The following is a 6,000-nucleotide window of genomic DNA, read 5'->3' as shown; positions in this document are numbered from 1 at the left end:
TGTGAGTTAGGCCATCATAGACACCCAGCTCCAGACAAGCAACCAGAAGTGACCCCAGAAGAGATGGGCTAAAGCCCAGCCCAGACTGCTGACCCACAGAATTGTGTACAATAAAATGGTTGTTTTAAGTTTTGGGATGGTGTACTAGACAGCAATCGATCATTTGTTATACCCAAAGCACTGGCCAGCTCTGCACCAAGAAAGGCAAAGGTAGTAACTACTCCTTTGGCTACTCTTTTGAGTACAGAAAATGTCTCATTATATTGCCTGGAACTTTGGGCTTAACCTCTGCTGACAAAGTCCCTCTCTCAGTCCAGCAAATCAATGCGAATGAAACACATGTGCTGCAAATCCCCTGATGCCCTTCTAGGCAGAAGTTTTTAGTTAGGAAAAGAAAAAGAAACTTAATTTGAAGCTTTAATAACCTCCCAATTAGGTTGTTTCTGCTAGCATTAATATTTAATCATGACATTACTGTGACTATTTTAGAATTGAACTGAAATTAAGTATAAATGTTTGATCATAAATAATTTCATTATTAAAGATAATCTCTGTTATATATGTTTCTGTGCCTATCTTTTATTAAGTTTACTTTTCATGTTGACATTTTTAAGGGCATAATTGTATGTTTTCGTTCTTAGTAATATTGTTACCATATATTAATTATGGCATCATGCCAGGAACACTAGTAATGAAATAATTTGGTTTTTCTACTTTAAGAGCCAGCAGTAGGCTCCCACTCTTATACAGCTAACAAATAGATGGTCAGCTTTGAGCTCTTTGAGCTCTACATCATTTCCCTGAATTATTCTTTCTCTCTCTTTATTTGTGCATAAGCATCATTGCTCTTGATTTACAGAAAAAAATCAGTGTTAACGAGAGTGGGAGGGATAGTTTTCTTTGTCCATTTTCTAAGGGGTTTCTTGGAGTCCACATACAGCAGCAAAGAAAGGGTGTGTGTGGTAGGTAGAATAATGGTCTTCCAAAGATGTCCACATCCTAATCTCTAGAACTTATGAATATGTCACCATACATGGCAAAAGAGACTTTGCAGGTGTGATTAAGGACCTAGAAATAGAGAGGTAATCCTGGATTATCTGGGTGGGCTCAATGTAACTGCAAGGGTCCTTAAAAGTAGAAGAGAGGGAGAGGAGAAAGAAAGTCAGGCAAGTAGATATGACAATGGAAGAGGGTTGGAGTAATATTGGAGAAGGACTCATCCCACCATTATGGACCTTGGGGATGGAGGAAAGGGACATCATCAAGGAATAGGGGCATCTTCTAGAAGTTGGAAAATGGAAGGAAATGGATTCTCCCCTAAAAACTCTGAAAATGGTTGCAACCCTGTGTGAGACCCAGGTCAGACTTCAGAACTGTATGATAACAGATGTGGGTTTTATTTTGTTTTGTTTTGTTGTTTTTGTTATTTATTTATTTATTTATTTTGGTAGAACCAAGGGTTATTAAGCTGTGCCTTGGTACAGGTGCTGGAAATTGCCTATGATGTTCTTGAAGTATAAAGCCTGGATGTTCTGCCAATTCTTCTTGAGCAATGACACCAGGAAATTAACAACTACATGAAAATATCCACATGAGCTCATCATCTGTCATCTTCATGTGGTCAACGGCCACTGTCAGACACAGCACCTTCTTCATCTGGAATTTGATCATGGACTTCACTTCATCTCCTTAGCCACCATGTTCTCATTGAGGATCAGCAAGGAAGGAAACTTGCCTGCCTTATTCAGGCCTGAGCCCAGTATTCATGGGATCTGCTTGATCAGAGATTCTGAAGCCAAAAAGATATCATACTTCTCGGCCAGCTTCTGAATTCATTTTTCATTCTTGTTGAGTTTCTTCAGTGCCTCACTGCCCAGGTGGGGAATAGCCACAGCCTTGGCCTCATCACAATGATGCTGGTCCCCCAAAACATGTACAGAGAACTTGAGGCAGGGAGTGGACTTAAGCTTGATGGTGCCCCAAAAGCATTTGTCCTTCTGGGGGTCATCATTCTTCAAGCTGATCTGAAGCTCCACTGTCTCCAAAAACTTCTGGCACTTGAGCTCATTCCCGTGCCTGACTCCCCACATGGCCTTGTGCAGGGTGTCATGGGAGACTTTGCTGCTTGAGGTGTCATGTGCCACAATCACTGGAAAAGAGCTAGGTGTGCATTGTTTGAAGCCACTGTGTTTGTGGCAATCTGTTACAATAGTCACAGGAAACTGATATAGGAGGCATCCCCCGGGAGCACCCCAGTGGGATCTGGGCAGTCCCACTTTACAGGCTGTAGCAGGAAGCAAGTTGTTTGACCTCTGCACATTGACACTTTCTAGTCAATAAAGGGAGGGCAAAAGTTACTTCATAAGGTTATTGGGATAATTAAATGAGGTAATTTGCATAAACATCTTAGCACAGTATCTAGCTCATTTTAAATGTTTGTTAAAGGTCAACTATTTTTGCTGTTATTAAACCCTGCTGTGGCCCACTGTTATTGTTCACACTTTGTTGTGCGCTGCCCTGGTAGGGGTTCCCACTGCCTGACAAGTGACCTGCCCAGCCTTCCTGGAGGTGGTGTGCGCTTCATGCCTCATTGTTAGGCTTGGCCCTGGAATGTCTTTGGCCAATGGACTGAGAGCAGACTCCAGCCAAGCCACTTTCAAGGGGAAGCTTTGGGAGCAGGTGCATAGTTTGGCTCAGCCTCTTGTTCTTTTCTCTTTGTGACAAGTAAGACATTTCCCATATAAGGGCTTCTCCTTCCACCTGAGTCCTGGCTGAGAAGACACATGGCACAGAGCCACAGCACATGTAATGTGAGATGTAAATGTTTATTGTCATAAGTCATTGAGATTGGGGGGTTGTTTGTTTTCATAGTAAAGTTGACAAACATACCTCTCATAGATACTGTTTAGAGAGTCTGCCAGCTCACACACACATGCATACACATCTCCCTCCAGACTGTCTACAAGAACTACACTTGGCCCACAACGACTCTGACACTCATGTTAGTGTTCTATAATACTAATACTAGGAATCCCGGAGGCCCTAACCATAATTAAGCCAAGCACAAATGGACACTTGGCCCCATGTGAGCAAATAAAAGCTTATCCCAAGAAATATGGAATTGTGACCTGAAGACAGCTAGAGAGATTTGCTTAGGTCTATAAATAAGAGGGAAGATTTGGGAAGAGGGGGGGATCCTAGAAATTATGGCTTGATCATCTTGTGCCTTGCAGTTGGAGAAGCAAAGAGAGAATATCTACAGGGTCAGAAAAGTAGAGATGCAAGAGGAGAAGACATGGCAGCCTGAGCCCATCACGATTTTCTACTCCCTGAACATGGTCTACCCTGAGGCTCTTGTGCTCCACAGGATAAGCTGTGGGGATAAGCTCCATGGGATAGTCTCCTTTCAATAAATCCCCCCTCCTACTTAAGTAATCTCAAGTTGGCTTTTTTAACCTTGAACTGAAAGTATCTTGACTGAGATGAAGTTCTAGGGGAAGGTCTTACTGTCAGGAGGTAGCAAGGAAAAGTTTCCATCCATGAGAATGCCAACAGTCCTGAGGAATCGGTCTGCACATAACAGAGGATACAACCTCTCCTCTTCTCTGTCTGACTGAACCCCATTGGTGCAAAGCTCAAAACTCCCCACTTGCTGTAAAACTGAGCTCTCCTGGGCACATGAGTCAGAGAGGTAGAAGAAGATGGCTTCAATACAATTAGTTCGCCATTAAACATAGATATCAGAGTCCTCTCTAGACACCATGATAACAGGAGAAACACAAACAACATAGCCCCATCCTGCCATTTATGAGCGTATAGCTTAGTGGAGGATAAGAGGGTAGCAAAGAAGCTCAAAGAAAAGGCTCCAGGTGGGAGGCTGGGCCCCATCTCTGCCACAAACTAGCTATGCGGCTTCAGGCATCATTCCACCACTCTGGACTTCAACCCCCCGTTGACAAAATGACGGGCTAGATTAAATGATTTTTACAGGTTTTTCCATGACACTTGGTCCATTGTCACTATAGCTAAAGTCTGATGAGCAAAAAGGAGCTGCTGCCCTTGGACTGTCAATAATCTCCACTTACAGTGTGAGGCTGGCTTCATCACAGCCATGTGTGGAACAGTCTAAAAATGCAGATTTTGGGAGCCTCAGCTCCAGAGTTCTGATTCAGAGGGGCCTCACCTTGGGTAGTGTTGGTTTTAATACATGGCCCAATTTGGGAACCACTATCCCAGGCTATTGTAGATTCTACAGAAATGTCCCAGCCTCCCTTAAGTTCATAAACAATCCACAGTGTAATAAACTGATAAACTGTACATTAATTGGTAATAGTAATTCTTACCCAGCCTAGCACTGTACTATGCACATTATAAGTAGTATGAATTCATTTAATCCTAACAACCCTGTGAGGTAAGTCTTTGACTCTCCCTGGAAGGATTTTATTTATTTATTTATTTTTAAAGATTTCATTTATTTGTTTGACAGAGAGATCACAAGTAGGCAGAGAGGCAGGCAGAAAGAGAGGGGGAAGCAGGCTCCCCGCCGAGCAGAGAGCCCGATGCAGAGCACTATGCGGGGCTCAATCTCAGGACCCTGAGACCATGACCTGAGCCGAAGGCAGAGGCTTAACCCACTGAGCCACCCAGTCGCCCCTCCCTGGAAGGATTTTAATTGTTTTATTCATCTCTTCCCTCCCTGGTGCAACTACGGACTTTGATCCAGGCTTCCCTGTAAGAGATTGATTTAAATAAATAAATAATCAAAATTAAATAAAATAAATAAAAAATAATCAAAATTAAATAAAATTAAATAAAACACTAAAGGAAAAGTAATTCATTTAGAAGCTACCTGCTCTGTGAGCCAATCTCCTGCCCACACTTCTTCATGACCTCCTGTCATCATCCACCACGCCTCCAGTAAACTGTGAGGAAAAAATGACAAAGATAGTATTTCCCAGGGTATGGTGGATAGTACTTCCCGGGGTAGGGTGACCTAATGCAATGGAGTTTTAGTTGTGGGCTTATTCTGCCACTGACCTGGGTGCACCAGATAAGGTAGAAGAAGGGACCCGAGTGGATGACCTTGAAATTTTATGATCAGATATGGTATCAGATATTTACATTCTGGTTAAGGTAATAGTCTGTGAATATGGAGGAAGTAAGGAAAAGGTGTGAGGAGATAAGCCACTTAGGATTTTATTGGATCTGTGGAGGTTTCTATCTCAAGGAGAAATGATAGCAAGTGATAGTAGTTTTATTTTTTTTTTAAAGATTTATTTATTTATTTGACAGAGAGATATTACAAGTAGGCAGAGAGGCAGGCAGAGAGAGAGAGGAGGAAGCAGGCTCCCTGCTGAGCAGAGAGCCCGATGCGGGACTCGATCCCAGGACCCTGAGATCATGACCTGAGCCGAAGGAAGCGGCTTAACCCACTGAGCCACCCAGGCACCCGTGATAGTAGTTTTAAAAAGGCAATCAGTTATTTCACATATCTAAGTATGGAGCTCGGTGTTCCTGCATTGGTCCAGCATTGCATCCAGGATCCATATTATTTTCTATCTTTCGTTCTTTTACTCCACCACCCTCCACATGTAGATATTCACTAGCTTATTACTTCATGATCACAAGATGGCTGCCATCACCCTGGGTATTATATCCTAATACTGCAGCATCCAAAGCAAGGAAGGAGAGAACAAGCCCTTTCTTTATACACCTCTTTCTGTCACCATGCAGGAAAACTCCTTCCATAAATAACAGTCCCTCTATGTCTCTTTGATTAGGACGAGTCACTTGGCCACTTGTGAGAGTCAAATTGTGCCTCCCCAAAATTTATGCTTTGAAGCCCTAACCCCCAGGTCCTCAGAGTGTGACCTTATTTGAAGACAAAGTCTTTATAAGAGGTAACAAGTTAGGTGAAGTCTTTAAGATGGGTCTCAACCACCAGTGTTCTTATAAGAAGAGGAGATTTGGGGGTGCCTGGGTGGCTCAGTGGGTTAAAGC

At 42.9% G+C, this 6,000-nt stretch overlaps 1 pseudogene; it reads right to left on the bottom strand.

The window, feature by feature from the left end:
- Positions 1-1,463: 1,463 nt before the first annotated feature.
- Positions 1,464-6,000, bottom strand: part of LOC131817624 (large ribosomal subunit protein uL1-like) — a 181,603-nt pseudogene continuing 177,066 nt past the window's right edge.

Source organism: Mustela lutreola, chromosome 16 (genome assembly GCF_030435805.1).
Source record: "Mustela lutreola isolate mMusLut2 chromosome 16, mMusLut2.pri, whole genome shotgun sequence".
Taxonomy (NCBI): Eukaryota; Metazoa; Chordata; class Mammalia; order Carnivora; family Mustelidae; genus Mustela; species Mustela lutreola.
This window is presented reverse-complemented; position numbering and strand designations above follow the sequence as displayed.